Source organism: Thalassophryne amazonica, chromosome 1 (assembly GCF_902500255.1).
Source record: "Thalassophryne amazonica chromosome 1, fThaAma1.1, whole genome shotgun sequence".
Lineage (NCBI taxonomy): Eukaryota > Metazoa > Chordata > Actinopteri > Batrachoidiformes > Batrachoididae > Thalassophryne > Thalassophryne amazonica.
The window spans coordinates 155593777-155610616 of record NC_047103.1 but is presented as its reverse complement, the minus strand read 5'-3'; the positions used below and the strand labels follow the sequence as shown (position 1 = coordinate 155610616).

The 16840-nt window shown below is 41.0% G+C and overlaps 1 protein-coding gene across 3 annotated transcripts in view; it reads right to left on the bottom strand.

Moving 5' to 3' along the window:
• Positions 1-16230, bottom strand: part of LOC117516023 (FERM, ARHGEF and pleckstrin domain-containing protein 1-like) — a 186793-nt gene extending 170563 nt beyond the window's left edge. For 2 of the 3 annotated variants that reach the window (XM_034176876.1, XM_034176892.1), the window contains exon 1: positions 15988-16230. The gene's annotated coding sequence lies outside the window, so the exon portion shown is untranslated. The remainder of the gene's footprint in view (positions 1-15987) is intronic. The other variant, XM_034176884.1, reaches the window with a different exon arrangement.
• Between the last annotated feature and the right edge of the window lie 610 nt (positions 16231-16840).

Sequence of the window (16840 nt, the reverse complement as noted above, 5' to 3'; positions counted from 1 at the left end):
ACCAGCCCTTCAGATACCAACCATTCAAAGTGACTTAAATCACCTTTCTTTATTGTTTGATGATTTGGACTTATGCAGATACTCTTGACATGTAGATTCATGTCTACAAGTCTAAAAAGTAGTAAGTTATCATATTTAAAAACACAATTTATTTAAAACTTTACAAGCTCAGTGTCTTGGGCCTCAATGATGGAATGTGCTCATAATTCCAGTTCTACTGTTCTCGAAGGTTTGCATTACTAAAATATTGAAATCTGAATAACTTAAGTGTGAACACTGAAGGACAGAGTAGCAACATCTGTATGGCACAATTACGGTCATCTGATACATGATGATGAAATCAGTGTAGATACTGATGGGTTGTATAACAATATATATACCTGATATATGAATATACCGTATGCCAATATAAATGGCATTTACCTTAAACTTTAAAGACGAGTCGAGGTTCTAGTTCAAACTAGTCGACTGAAGATTTTCATTAGCTGTCCCAACCCTAGTTTTTAGATTGTGCAAAGCACATTTATGCTAAACTGAAGACTGATTGCACATTTAACATATTTTCCTTGTAAAATCTTGAAACTTAATTAATTTTTCCCAATCTAATCAGTTAAACTCTGAACTGATTTTATTTCAAAAACAACTACAGATCTACAACTTGAAATCAGACATTAGCACAATGAACTACATGGAAACAATATTTGTGTTATGGCTAGATGCAAGACATTTATTAAAAGCACTTCAGTGAACGGGGTGACGGCTGGTCGTGGTCTCTGTTGGTTACTGCTTGCAGTGAATAAAAGTATTCATTATTCAAGACAGGGGGCATTGTCAATCAACCAGAGTGGGAAATTTTACATTAAATTGCCTGATAATTGAACACTGCTGCTATAAAAATACATGAGTTAGTCAGTTATTTGAAACTGATCATTCATTAATTGAACTGCAGGAAAAGGCTTTTTGAATTATCCAACTCGTCTGGCACTAGCTAGTCGAATACTGTTACAAGTTGTTCCAGTCTTACGCGTAGCCAGAGGTGGGCCTGGATGGGCCTGGGCCCGCCTACTTGTCAGCCAGGCCCACCCCATCTAACGAGAAGGCTGAGTCGACACTCGACAGTCACCTGTTGTTGCCTCATTGTATTCCTATGATATGGTATTGCATTAGCACTGAGCGACAATTAATAAATTGTCAAAAAAAATCTGGTTCATCTTCTGTGATTTTTATTAATTCATTTCAGAGTATCAATTTTGGGTGGCATAATGCTTACGCTACATCTTGAAACGCAAATCACATTGTAATTGCGTGACAATGTGCACCTCCCCTTCTTCAATGTCTCTCAAAGCGTTGGACATTTTGTGGTACACCATGTAGGCTAGTGTTAGCGGAAAGTCAAGAAATATGTCTAAGCAGTGTAAGCAAAGACGTTTGTTGAATTTTGTTGTTCGTGGGCGTCAGCATGAATTGGAGAACAACCCATCTTGTTCTTCTCAATCGGAGGTGGCAAACTGTGATACCGACAACGTTTCGGAATCGTCCTCACCCTCAGCAGCACTCCAGTCTACAGCAATAGCACCTTCTCTTCCATGCCAAGGTACGCCTATGTTAAAAGCTAAGTTTGATAGAACATGATGGGCATAATCGAATCGTTATTTATCATAGCCTTATTTTCGTTCATAATTTCAGAGTCAGCTGTGGCCAGGAGCAGCAGTGAGGCTATCAATGTCCCCTCAGACCTGTCTGGTATAAACGAGCCCGCCACCCGACCAAGACTCGCTTCATTCCCAGCCAACACCATAGCAGGCAAAGCAAGAAGCTTCATGTTGACTCACAGACTGAATGCACTCACCGTGCTTTCCCTTGAAAGAGAACTGACCGAATCGTTGGACTATGATGACATGATAAGAGAGTTCAACAAAAAACCCCGTCGTCTCCTACTGTAGCATTAAAAGGATTCATCAAATGTAAGTGTGAGACCATTAATTACTTTTTTCTTCTAAATAGGCCTAATTGTTAATATTATATTGCAACTGCCACAAATCATGTTGGTGTCCGTTCTGATGGTTTTTAATTTGGCCGCCGAGCCATGGTTTCCATTGTTTATCAATTTCATAATTTGGCTGTCGAGCCAACCTGTTTTCATGTAGCGGATATATTTTGAATTTTTATTTTAAAGGACTTTACATGACTAAGTGTTGTGTTGCTGCTTGCATTGTCCATGGGGTCCTTGTGTCTGACACTTTGCATCTGTGTAACTGTGCGCACAGCGTCTGTGCAGTTGACTGAGATGTGTTCATCATTAAACTTGGAATTCATTTTTGAAACAATGCCTTATTTAAATACCTACTGACGTTTTGGGTTTAGGCCAAGCCAAGTAGGCTACCAGACTTGCACTGAATGTGTGTGTGTGGCGCTGCACTGCAGCTTGCATTATCCATGAAGAGTACTTCTGTCTGACGTGTCGCGTCTGTGTGCTCACTTTGCCAGTGCTGTAGGCTAAGTGATAACGTTGCTTGCGATGTCCAAGCAAGGAGGCATACTTTTTCAAACGGTGTATTATAATACCTACACCTTACCTACAACCCCAAAGGTTGGGCCCGTCTGAATTTTTCTGGGCCCACCTGTTTTATGATTTCTGCCTACGCCCCTGGTTCCAGCCCCACTAAAAACCAAAGCGATTTGAATCAGGATGTTTTTCAGTGCTGTATTTATTTTTTTTGGGGGGGGGGGGGGGGGGGGCTAGTACTGAACTGAATACATAAATGACAAAGCTAAGACAGTTCCAAAAGAAAGTGCAGTTCAAATACAGTACAGGCAGATGGGATTTACTACCTTACTACACACAAATCACCGCTATGTTCAAGACAAGTTCAGACTTGAATCAAAGCTTCACAAGTCAAGCATACAAGATATGGTCTGAAAATGCACAAAGACAACCCCAACACTTTGAGTCTGAATGAGGTCAAACCAATACAAACGCTTCAGCAGCCCCACCACCGCCATCCTGTACTTGATAAACTTCAACCACAGACAATAAATATCCTCTCAGATGATGGTGACATCACAGACGAGGAATGCTTTAGAATCAGTAGACAGTCAGAGGGTACTAAACAAAGTTTAACTTGTTTCTACATGGATCGAAACAGACAATATTTCTGCTGCTCAGCACAGCCTTTACTGGCAAAAAGCCCATGTTTTTGCACAACAATACATCAAAAGGTTTGCAAATACCAGCACCATCAAGTCAGCTGAGGATTCACAAAGCTCAACAAGATGTACTTGGGGTGTATGATGTCCCACCAAAATGCTGAGGTAGACCGATGTCTGACATGGGATAAGTTTCTACTTGAAAGCACAAAGAAAATGTGTTAGGTTGAGCAAAAATATCAGCATAATACTGGAACTGTACAAAAATAATTCTCAACATTTGCAGGCTGTTAGGTACAAAACACAAAGAGCCATCTATTCCACAAAAGACAGGCATGGTATTAACATGAACTCTCCACTGCCAACCAATGGGGAGATTTTGCATGAAACGCATAGTAAACTTAAAAAATGTTAGTAAGCAAATGAATGCAAATGTAATACCAACAGTTATGGTGAAACATCTACTTCACGTGAAGTACTCATAGTAGTACAAATATAAACTTTACACCATTCAAACACCATCAATGTTGCAACCAACCCTGTGGAAAGAAGAACCAAGTATGCAAGTTTTGAAACTGGAGTCAAATTCAAATTTATTAATTTCTATAGCGCCAACTCACGGTGAAATCGCCTCAAGGCACTTTACACAACACAATACTGAAAACAGAGAAAAAAACTGAATAAATTAAAACACAATAAAAAGCCAAAGCATAAAAGAGCACAAGAACAAAAACACATAACACAATAAAACTAACGATAAAACAAGGAAAACAAATGGGTTTTGAGTCTCGATTTAAAAGTCTCCACATTATCTGACTGCCGTACGAGGTCTGTCCATAAAGTATCGTACCTTTTTATTTTTTTTCAAAAACTATATGGATTTCATTCATATGTTTTTACGTCAGACATGCTTGAACCCTCGTGCGCATGCGTGAGTTTTTCCACGCCTGTCGGTGACGTCATTCGCCTGTGAGCACGCCTTGTGGAAGGAGTGGTCCCACCCCCTCGTTGGATTTTCATTGTCTGGAAATGGCGGAATGAAAAGGACTTTTTTTCTATCAGAATTTTTTCAGAAGCTGTTAGAGACTGGCACCTAGAAACCATTTGAAAAATGTATCTGGCTTTCAGTGAAAATTTTACGGGCTTCACAGAAAATAAGGACTTTAACTACAGCTTTAAGGACCCCTTTAAGGACGGTCGGTGCGCCGCGCTGCGAGCTGCGACGATGCGGCACAAACCACTGGATCATTTCTAAGCTGATGGCTCTGTGGATACGAGACCGTCGTGTGCTCTTTCTCTGGTTATCACAAGACCTGTACATCAGCCATTTTCCGGCAGATTTCACTTTTAACAAGAGATTTTGTCATGGAAAGCCGCGCGGATGCTTCGTGCATCACGACCGATTCGCTGATGAAGCGAGACAAGGGAACACCTCCGTTTCGGAGTGTTAGAGGACAAGTTGGGACATGTCCAGCTCTCCACAAGTTCTTTTATACTCACTCGACTGGTAAGCACTGAAAGCCGAGATGTCTGACGTAAAAACATATGAATGAAATCCATATAGTTTAAAAAAAATAATAAAAAGGACCGTTAATTTATGGACAGACCACGTATATGTGTTGGGAGATCAGGGCACAGTAGGAGAAAGCTCTGATCAGCAGACTTTTAAATCACTCTGGGAACACACAAAAGTCCTGCCCCCTGCAAGTGCAGGGCCCGAGCCGGTACGTACGGCTTGTCCAGGTCAGCCAGATAGGGAGGTGCAAATCCATGAACAATTTTAAAAGTTAATAACAGAACCTTAAAATCCTATCTTGCTCTTTCTGCCTCGAGTCAAAAGTCTGGCAGCAGCACTTTGAACCAGTTGAAGACCCCTAATGTTGGACTGTGGCAAACCAGAAAATAGAGCATTACAATAGTCCAATCTAGACAAATGCATGTATCAAAGTCTCAGCATGAGCCATAGACAGGAGTCCCCAGAAGAAGCCCACAGGGAGATTGTGGAAACACCATACAGAAAGGAACTGGGCTTCAGTGGAGCCGCACCCATGACCTTCTTGATGTGACACCAGAATGTTAAAAATAAAGCGAACTGGTTAAGAAATATATGTGCCGTATTACCTTGTCTAAAAGCCAGGGTGTTTATTTTTTTAAAACCATGCTCAGACCCGGCATCTAAATGAGGCAGGGTTTAATTCAAGGTCGGTAATTATTAACAAAATGCTGCTTGCTGACTGCACTGTAACAAGTTTCACACATATCCCTGGGTGTGACAAACCAAAGACAACCCCTTTAGATCAGACCCTCTGCATGGCTGCAAACTCTCTCCGTAGCCTGACGTGCACCTCCCAAACAAAGAAGACTGCAAAGACTGTGACTGGTCAATTTTTCAGTTTCACTGCTTCCTCTTCCATCATATTTTAAAAGTATTTGCAGTACGCACGCCGATTACATTTTCATTATGGATCAAATAGAGGAGCATTTGGCAGAAAAGTCTGCAAACATGACCAACTTTACAACAAAGAGTCAAAAAACTACAAAGACACTCAAATGACCTACAATTCATGGAGAGAAATTGCACTACTGTGACGTTGGTTTGGAGGTTGATGATTGTATAAAGAAGTGGAGCTCGTTGAGGGAGAAATTGGTCCAGAAAAAGCCACTTTTCCTGCGGTAAATTGCATTATGACACCCACCAACGTGATGGAAACTTCTAAACTATGACAAAACCAGACTCACAGTTCTGCAATAGTATTTTGATTAAAATACAGAAAAAATGTGTACATAATGCCAGACGTATCCTACAAAAATAAAAAAAACTCATGGACCGGACCAAGTAGCCGGAACAACCAAGCAAGAGTGCTTTTTGGCACTAATGAGCCGCCATAGAAGAAGAAGCGAATGAGGAAAAATTCACCTTGCAATAGTTGTACTTAGCATCCAAGCTACCTCCATTGTCCAGCATACCACATGTATACGGGCTGTAAATATCGCCCATGGTCACCTCGGGGGAACACTCACGCCGTACCATGGCTTCAGCTTCTTGGCTTTGTTGGCAATCTGTATCATGATAAACGGCATCGTCCTCGCATCTGTGGTTGTCAATGACGACAACCGGTAAGTTCTGGGTCCGGCTCAGTACATTATGGCCGTCTTCGGCCAAAGCATACTCGCTACCTAGCAGACATGCCGGTTCTTGTACCAGCTGTACTGCCGGCAATAAAATTCACCAAAATCAAAAATAAAATAAAAAATTGATGTGGGCCGATTTCAGCATGCGGCCGGGGATGAGAAACTGATGTTTTTGTTTTTTTATGGGGCCTAAATGAGGCAGATCCCTATTCAAGCTCAAGCATTTAATTAAGGAAAAATGGTACATGGAGATTTTATCCAGTGAAAAACTGGACACTTTTTGCAAAACAGGAAACCATGGTGGCCATGACTAGGTTACTTATTTTTCCTACCCACCATTGCTCATGGCATGCTGGTCAAGTCACTCAAGACTCAAAACCAGATGAACCAGTAAACTGAACCATATTCCGATTGTGTCATTCAAGAGAGCCTAGTACAGGGGTGGCCAAGTTCGGTCCTTGAGAGCCACATTCCTGACACTCTTAGTTGTCTCCCTGCTGCAACACACCTGAATCCAATGAAAGACTCGTTAGCAGACTTTTAATGAGCCTTTCATTGGATTCAGGTGTGCTGGAGCAGGGAGACAACTAAGAGTGTCAGGAATGTGTCTCTCGAGGACTGAACTTGGCCACCCCTGGCATAGTAGGAAAAGTAGTCAGTTATATTTTGTAAAGATTTTTTTTTTTTAATGTTTCAAACAAAAGCTGCGACCTTCCAAATTAAAGTCAACAGAGGATTTTAAGACCAATACAGTATTCAGTAAATTGTAAATATTTATCCATTCCGTGAAGGCACACAACTCCGAGAGCAATGAGCAGAGCAACTGGTCTGGCAAAAACACATATCATTAGGGCACTATATAGTTTCACACAGCTCTTTACGATATGTATCACGACATCAATATATTTATGTGCTTAGTACGACAGACATTTTATTTAAATGCATGCATAAATTATAGTGTATGGTGTTAGTGTGTATCCCAACTTTTTAAAATTTTAGTTACACTGCTTAATGGGTGTTGTATTAGCATTTTCTTTCACACATTTTCACCTTTTCTTTGCCTTTACCCTATCCCAAAATGACATCACACCCTACATGTTTGTTTGATAAGATTACTAAATGTAAATGAATTACTTAAAAATCATACAAATCATTTCTGATTGTTTTGTTTTGTTTTTTTAGATTCTGTCTCTCACAGTTGAAGTGTACCTATGACAAAAATTACAGACCTCCGCATTCTTTGTAGGTGGGAAAACCTGCAAAATCGATAGTGGATCAGTTCTGACCTGCACAATCTATGAACAGGAAGAATGGACAACCTGTGCATTTAATGTGGAAAGCACTACTTGATTAACAGGTAAGGTTTTTATCTGTGCTTTCATCTCATGCCATCCTCAGAAACACACTGTCCTTTGTTTTTAGGGGGAGGGGGGAGCAAAGCGTTAGTATTTGTTTTTTTAACTCCTCGTGAGTGTGCAGCTGGTCTGCTTTTAAGCTTCTGTTTTAGCTATGCTAACATAGCCAGATGACTTGCACAGACTTTGAAAGAAAATCAAAGAACAAATACGTTTGTAAAACTGGCTGCAGACTGATGATCTTGTACCAGTACTTTGATAACACTGTGATCTGGCATAGACCCCTAGATATCAAACACCTGTATGACAGCTATGTGGCAAAAGTAAGTGATGGTGGACATGCGGGTACAACATATAGTGATAGGGACCTACTGTTCTATGAGAGGAAGCCTTCCGATTCTCCTCTGCAACATAAATCCCACAAAAAGCAAGTTGCACTCTTCAGCAGAACAGAGTTTTGAGATTCTAACAGATACATTTTAGCTTTGTTGGAAAATGTGGTAATAACCGTGAGAGTACTGTGGTGTAGTCGTCAATAACTGTAGGAAACAAGAACTTTGAATGACATTATAATAACGGGCCTGATTTCCTCATTTTTGGAAGTGGGACAGACACTGGGGCCAACAATCTGCAATGGGAGACCGGCTTACATCATTAACACAATAAAACCATCACCAGGGCCACGATAAATGCTGACAAACTTATTTGTCACAGAGGCGCACAAATGCTCACAACAGAAAGCTACTGTTCCACATGTTCCTTACACGTGTTGGGTCTTCAGTGAGATTAGCAGGTGATGGAATCTGCTTTTAATGCGTATAGCTACCTTCCAGCCAAATCACACGGAAAAACAAACAAAAGAAAGTAGGGTTTGCATCAGATATTAAAACATCACAGCTCCACAATTCACCACATACAGTGGTTTACGTAACTGTGCCATGCAACTACTGTCATGATTTCCTGAGTGCTGCTCTAGTTTCCCTTTTATTCTCTCACACCCAACTGAACCTTTTAATTCCAAAGAGGGAACTAGAGAAATCTTTTGTCTCCAGAATTCACAAGAGTCCTTGCAGGCATACATGTGCAATGACAAGAAAGGGACAATGTCTCTCAATAAGCTGTGCACCTGCACACACACATGGAGCGTTCTCAGCTCAGTGCAAAGGCTGGAACTGGAAAACTGGATCCAGGCCAAAGAAGTTTCCTGACAATAAAGGTACCTGCCAGTCCAGTTACTCATTACACCTGTGGGAACATCTGAGAGTTCTTCTTGTGTTCTACTTCCCCACTACATTAAATGACAGCACTGCTCGCTGGCTTTCTTTTACTATCTGACAAGTGACACACACCTGACACACATGGAGTGTTTTGACTCAGCTGAACCAATCCATACGTTTTGTGAAATTTCGAGACCAGAGCATATCACATTCTTCAACAAATGCACTGAAATTATAATGTCACTAACAAAGTTTGATATTCTGTTGAACACATTGTTCTATCCTCCTTTCTAAGTCACAGTTCCAGACCAACACAACATTGCATCGGAAACTCTTTGCTCATTGACCTTTGGGGCATTTTCCATTTAACCCCTCACATCATTCACGTGACACCCCGTTGTCAACCAGGAACAAGGTGGCACAAAAGGTATAATAATAGAGAGCCATTCAAAATGAGGAAGGCTAGCATCGACTTCACTGTTAAATAATAAATCTGTTAAATAGTAAATGTGATAAGAATCAGCCCAATAAAGGCGGTTTTTGATGAGTCGGTTAAAATTGATTCACTAAAAAAACTGCATGCTTCCTTTTGCTTCATCTGTGAGGTGGAGCGAGCACCCAGGGATCAACACACAGCACTGTCTATTCTTTTTTTTTAATGCATGAACATAATGCTTTCCTTTAAATACGCACCAAGTCTCTTTTAGATCATCAACACTGCACATCTGTCTTGCTGTTTAATTGTGCGGACCCGTGGAGTGGATAAGAGCGACTTAAAAACAACCAGCAAATGCCCTTTCTCTTCTTATTTGTTCTACAGTTCACACAGACTGTACAGGGGTGGACCCCCCCCCCCCCCCAACCCCTTAAAGATCTACTTTTGAAGCCATTTTGAAATACTTTTTTTTTTTGCAACAAAGTATAATAATCGTAGAACAACAAACAAACAATAGTACAACAAAATAATAATAATAATCCAGATTCTACTGCTTTGAAAAATTATTTATTCTCATAATCATCACCATCTATTTATTTAAGAATAAAGTAATTCACTTTGAACAATGCTGACTTTGAATCGAGGACTACTTTTGACTGATTTTGTCTGAGCCCACTGAACTGAGTGAAATGGATCGAAAAATACAACAAAAATTGATCATGCACAGTCATGCTCACATGTCAGATTCGCCCATTTCATGTCAATTTTTACAAAATGTCACTGGTTCGAATCGGTAACGCAGTCTCTCCTTAAATGTTAGCTGGTTCTAACTACCTGGTTGGAAAACCCCACACGTCCGATTCCCAGGGCAGCTGTTTCTCTCAAAAACTCTTGGGAAGTCTTCTGCTAACAGCAGTTCAAAGGCTGGTTGAGAGGCCTTTTGGTCTCTCAGCATCAAAAGCTCCACTGCTGGAAGCTCCCACAGTAGCTTCCTTTGTGCCCGTGTGAGCAGCTCGCTCTGTATTCCACTCTCGCTCAACTCCACACATATAATCATCAGTCCCTGCTGCGGAGACAGACTAACTGTTCATGTTCGCTCTCTAAAACCCGTTCGTATCTAAACAACCCATCCAAGGAGACTTATACAAGTTAACTAGCTTTTATCAAAATCATTTATGATTTCTTTATGAAAGCAAATCCACTAAAAGTACAGCGGCACTAGAGTGTATACCTCTGCTAAGTACCCACATTGTACAAATGATCTGATTAAAAATGCTGTCAAGCGTTTCTGTACTTTTTATTTAACCTTTATTTAACCAGGAAAGTCCCATTGAGATGAAAAACCTCTTTTGAAAGAGAGCAAAAGTTACACAACAATTACAATTAAATTCACACAATTAAAATAATATACGAGGTCTGTCCATAAAGTATCGTACTTTTTTTTTTTTTTTAACTATATGGATTTGAGTCATATGTTTTCACGTCAGACAAGCTTGAACCCTTGTGCGCATGCGTGAGTTTTTCCACGCCTGTCGGTGACGTCATTCGCCTGTGAGCACGCCTTGTGGAAGGAGTGGTCCCGCCCTGTCGTCGGATTTTCATTGTCTGGAAATGGCGGAATGATTTGGGGTTTTTTCCATCAGAATTTTTTCAGAAGCTGTTAGAGACTGGCACCTGGAAACTATTCGAAAAATTTATCTGGCTTTCGGTGAAAATTTTACGGGCTTCACAGAGAATAAGGTCTGTTAGTACAGCTTTAAGGACCCCTTTAAGGACGCTCAGCGCGCCACGCTCCGACGACACGGCACAAGCCACCGAACCATTTCTGAGCTGATGGCTCTGTGGATACGAGACCGTCGTGTGCTCTTTCTCTGGTTATCACAAGAACTGGACATCAGCCATTTTCCAGCAGATTTCACTTTTAACAAGAGATTTTGTCATGGAAAGCCGCGCGGAGGCTTCGCGCATCACGACCGATTCGCTTTGGAAGCGAGACAAAGGAACACCTCCGTTTCGGCGTGTCAGAGGACAAGTTTGGACATGTCTATCTCGGCTTTCAATGCTTACCAGTCCAGTAAGTATCAGTGAAATTGTGGAGAGCTGGACATGTCCAAACTTGTCCTCTGACAAGCAAAAAAATAGCTACCCCATATTATGACCTTCAAAGAAATAATGCATTTAGTCCCATTTGTTTGTTTGAGAAAAAAATAAGTCCTATATACGCCTTAGGTCCCGCTGATGCTGATTGCTGCGCACTGCAAAGTCAAGTGGAGAAGGGTCAAGCACTACACCTGGATGGGATGCTTGTTCAAGGCAGGTTTCCCCAGCCAAGGCCAGTACCCATTTGGGTGGGCTAAGACAATGCAGATGAAGTGTTCTGACTCAGGAACTGGATATCTCAAGCAAGCATCAGTTGTTTCATTGTTAACCACATGCACAAAGTCATTTGTAACTGGTATTATGGTTCAAGAGTTACATTTAGTTCACAGTTTCTAAAAGTTTTCACACTGGTTTATTGAAGGAAACTAGAGCTGAAACGATTAGTCGAGTAATTCGATTACAAAAAATGTTCGAGGCAAATTCTATGCCTCGAAGCTTCGTTTAACGTTGGAGTACATATGCCACGCCTGTGTGTAGCGCTATAATGTCCCCAGAAAAACAAACAGAAGAAGACTAGAGCAAACGCTAATCAAATTAGCACAAAAGCTACAGCTTTCTAACACGACAAACAGAGTGAAATAAAGCCTTTTAAGAAAAAGACAATCCACGCTAATCATCTGAAATAACTTACTGTGCATTTAAAGCAAAGCAGTGTGTTTTTTAAAAACAACACAGTTTCGTCCGCTGGCCGCTCTACGCGCAACGGCCAGCTGCTGCCTCTCTCTGCCCGGTGTGAGCGGCTCAGCACTGCCCTCACACAGCTCTGTCCCGGCCGCAGACACTCTCTGGAAGAAGTCCACTCTTTCTTCTGTGTTTTGCTTAGACTCGCAAATGAGTGTTTCGCTTTTTAATTTTCGCTTTTTTGGGCAACACACAATGCTTCACAAACACGGGAACTCAAATAAAATAATAATAATATTAAAAAAAACAGTGACTGCGAGGCTACATGTTCAACCTCCAGCTGAAAATGAAATGCACTGGCTGAATCGTAGAGAGAGTGTTAAAAAGAAATTCATGCAGGGACCCAGTCCACCACCTTAATAAATAAATAAAAATGATTAAAGTTTACAAGTTGGGGAAAACAAAAAACAGAAAGCCACAACCCATCGCCATTTCAGCAAAATGTCAAGACTTTGGCCTGACTTTGGCTGAGCTCCTGACACCAGGAAAGATCCAAACCTTGTAAAGATGTGAAAAAATAAATAATTACCCAGGAAAACAGAAAGGGATACACTAAATTTGACATTCTCCGTGATGACGCAGTGACACTGTGCCATTACTTAGGGAGAGCCCTGGACTGTTGATGTTTTAAAATGATTACTCGATTAATCGCCAGAATAACCGATGGAATACTTGATTACTAAAATAATCGATAGCTGCAGCCCTAAAGGAAACCCTGTTCAAGTGCTTATTGCAGCAAAAAACACATGACTGTTTGAAGATACTGCAGAAACTTGAGGCACACACTAACTGAAGTGCTAAATACAGTGCGTTCAGAAAGTATTCACGGCGCTTCACTTTTTCCACTTTTTTTAAAGTTACAGCCTTATTTCAAAATGGATGAAATCCATTTTTTCCTCAAAATTCTACACACAATACCTCATTTTGACAATGTGGAAAAAAAAAACTTTTGTTAGATTTTTGCAAATTTATTAAAAATAAAAAACTAAGAAATCACATGTACATGAGTATTCACAGCCTTTGCCATGATGCTCAAAACTGATCTCAGGTGCATCCTGTTTCCACTGATCATCCTTGAGATGTTTCTCCAGCTTAATGGGAGTCCATCTGTAGTAAATTCAGTTGAATCGACATGATTTGAAAAGGCACACACTTGTGTACATATAAGGTCCCACTGTTGACAGTGTATGTCAGAGCACAAACCAACCATGAAGTCAAAGGAATTGTCTGTGGACCCCAAGACAGGATTGTCTCGAGGCACAAATCTGGGGAAGGGCACAGAAATCTTTCTGCTGCTTTGAAGGCCCCAATGAGCACAGTGGCCTCCATCATCTGTAAATGGAAGAAGTTTGGATCCACCAGGACTCTTCCTAGTGCTGGCTGTCCATCTAAACTGAGCGATGGGGAGAGAAGGGCCTTAGTCAGAGAGATGATGAAAATCCTGATAGTCACTCTTTCAGAGCTGCAGCATTCCACTGCGGAGAAAGGAGAGCCTTCCACAAGGACAGCCATCTCTGCAGCAATCCACCAATCAGGCCTGTATGGTAGAGTGGCCAGACAAAAGCCACTCCTTCATAAAAGGCATGTGGCATCATATTCAAGAAGACTTGGGGCTTTAATTGCTACCAAAGGTGCATCAACAAAGTATTGAGCAAAGGGTGTGAATACTTAGATTTCTTAGTTTTTTTAATAACTTTGCAAAATTAAAAAAAAAAATTCATGTTGTCATTATGGGGTGTTGGGAGTAGAATTTTGAGGGACAAAATTAATTTACTTAATTTTGGAATAAGATTGTAACATTAAACAATGTGGACAAAGTGCACTTTTTTCCACTTTTTCCACTATTTGCATACTGGTGATTGTTTTACGGAAGTAGTTCACTAACACTATGAACATAGACTTGTCTTGTTATTTTCCCCCATTTGTGCAGGTTTGTGGTTGTCTGAAAAAACATCTGAGGAAATTTGTATGGTATTTTCTATGTCAAGACATGACTTTCTACAGTATCTTCTCACAGCAAAACAAACTATATATTGTGTGGAATTCATATTTGGTTCCAGATGTGGTGTGTTGGTTCTGTTTCCTTTTTCACTTCAGCTGATCTGCACCACCATCTCCTTGGAATCAAGTCTCACCATTTCAAATGAGTCATGATAAACGTGAATTTTTTTTTTTTATATTTCTGTATACCAGTATACTACTAGTATACTACTACTGAGACACTGATTTCCAGGGATACCATGCATTGCTAACTATTATAACAAAAAAATAACACAGGTGACTGTTACACCTTGGCAGAGTTATTCACTCAGTAGCATCTCTCATACATGACTTAACTAGGCACCACATTTTCCTAAGTGGCTCAGCGTGCTGTTGGGTATGCCTTGGCATAAATTGAGAACAGCCAGTTAACTACATTTTGAACATGTTCAAAATTTTCATAAACTCTGTCCAACTTCTTGCTGCCTTGGCTTGACTTGTACTTGGCTCGAGTGGCGCTGCACACCTTGATGTACAATTTTCAAGCCAAACATGGAAATAGTTAGCATGTGATATCCCGAGTTGAGTGCACTGAGCAGAGTTGTGCCAGGCCTGTCCCAGATAAGACAACTGAGGCAACTGGGAATCCAACCAGCTCCAGAAAAGGAAAAATACTTAATCTGAGTGATATGCTCAGAAACATTCTGGGCCAAATACAACCAGGCAAGAGTTGGGGGGGGGGGGGGGGGGGGGTACACAAAAATGTACACAATTGCTGATTTGAACTTCAAAAGCTCAAAACCTTCTTCATATTTGACATAGAACAACACCATTTTGAAGGTCTCTTTAAGCTCCTTCCACGTCATTCTGTTAAAATTCCTTTAACTTAATTATTTTTTTGTCACATATCTACCTCAAGTCCACATCCATCGTTTTCACAAAAATGATGCCTGGACTGAAAACAAGGGCCTGAGAATTCTGTTTTGCCCTCAAACAATTTTTGAGTAGTTCCCATTTAATTGAAGCAACCTATCAGTTAGAGCTGAAGCTCCAATTTGGGTTCAATTTGGGTTATAGCAGACGCAATCAAAATTAACAGTGGTCACCTGCCGATCCTGACCTATGACCTCACTGTGCAGAGGGTGCAACGTGTCCCTCAGATATCAATAAAGGCAATGCAATTAAATTAAAGGTATTTGTCAGTTAATACTGTCAGCTAATAGTTTTTTTTTGGGGGGGGGGGGCTGGGGGTCGGTTTAGGGTTGTCTCTGACAAAGGGGACACACCAGCTCAGACGTGCAGACATACAGCCTGGTTAAGTGACATAAAGAAGAAAGTATTAGAACAGTGCAGTTGGCAAAGAATGTAGGTTAACAGAGTAATCCTTTAGGCCAGAGGCAATATGTCAGTAGGCTAAGAAAACCTACTCACACTCTAAAAGAGGCTGGCCAATACTCATGTGGCAACAAGCTCAGCCTGTTGTAAGGATTTAATCAGGGCGTGTTGACGAATATTCACAAATTAACACAAGAATAACACAGCAAAGAGATTGGAATTCTTTAACACCTACAAACTGAGGTGTGCAGTCCTGTGAAATGTGTCTTGGCTGTACACGTGTATAACCATTAAGAAAAACTAAGTATGCTGAATGTCCTAAAGCAGAAAATGAAGCCAAGGTGAAGCTACCAGACTCACCAAACGTCACGCACAGCTAAGAGTTAGCAAAAGCGTTTATTTGCCAACCTGGCAACATTCTATTTCAAGCCATTCATCTGAATCGCCGTCTGTGATTACGGTCTTAAATGTGCGTGAGAAGAAAGATGTAACAACAACAACAACAAAAAAGGTTACGTGTCCGGACAACGCGACTTCCTCTCACCCCGCTTGATATCTCTGGATCCACAGACAGACGGTCGGTCAGTAGGAGCTTGTATTTCCAAACACGGACGGTAATATTCCTCAAAGTGCCGAGGCTCAGTTTCACTTTTGTCCTTCCCTTCGCAGATAAACCTCTCCCTCACAGCTGAGACGTAGTTTTCGTGTAGAAGCCATGGAACAAATGTGGGAAAGCGTCTGCGGGAACAATGAAGAGCAGCGCACCGCCTGCAGCGCTGACGCTCAGGCGCAACGCCTGACACAGTGCGACGAAATAGCGACACCCAGTGGCAATGTGCGGAAAGACGTGCTGTATGGGCGGCTCCAGAGGGGTTCCACCAGCGCCACCAACATCTCCTCCCTGACGGCCTGCAGTGCCGCTGATCGCATCGTGCTGATGTTTGGATGAAGACTGAACTGAACGCTCGACTGCCGCAAACCTTCATCCCAAATGGTTTCATTCATATTCCTCAATTTATAAAGAATATATAAAGAATGTTTTTTCTGTAACAGCAGTAGAAATTCCTTTTAAAAAGTACAATAAAATGATTAAGTCACATTTGCTTTTTGCTCTACAAACATTTTTTTAAACAGAACTGTTTAAAGTAAAATGTGAACTTTGTATAGCAACTATAGTGTCTGTGATTTATATGCTGCAGACGTGTAAATAGTCATTGTGACTGAATGACAGTTTTAAAATGTCTGAATGAGTGAAGGTTTCATAGACAATTTCAATTTAATTTCACTTTATTATCATTTATATAGTGCCTAATCACAATAAATTTGCCTCAAGGCGCTTCACACAAGTAAGGTCTATCTTTACCTACCCCTAGAGTAAGCACACAGGTGACACTGGT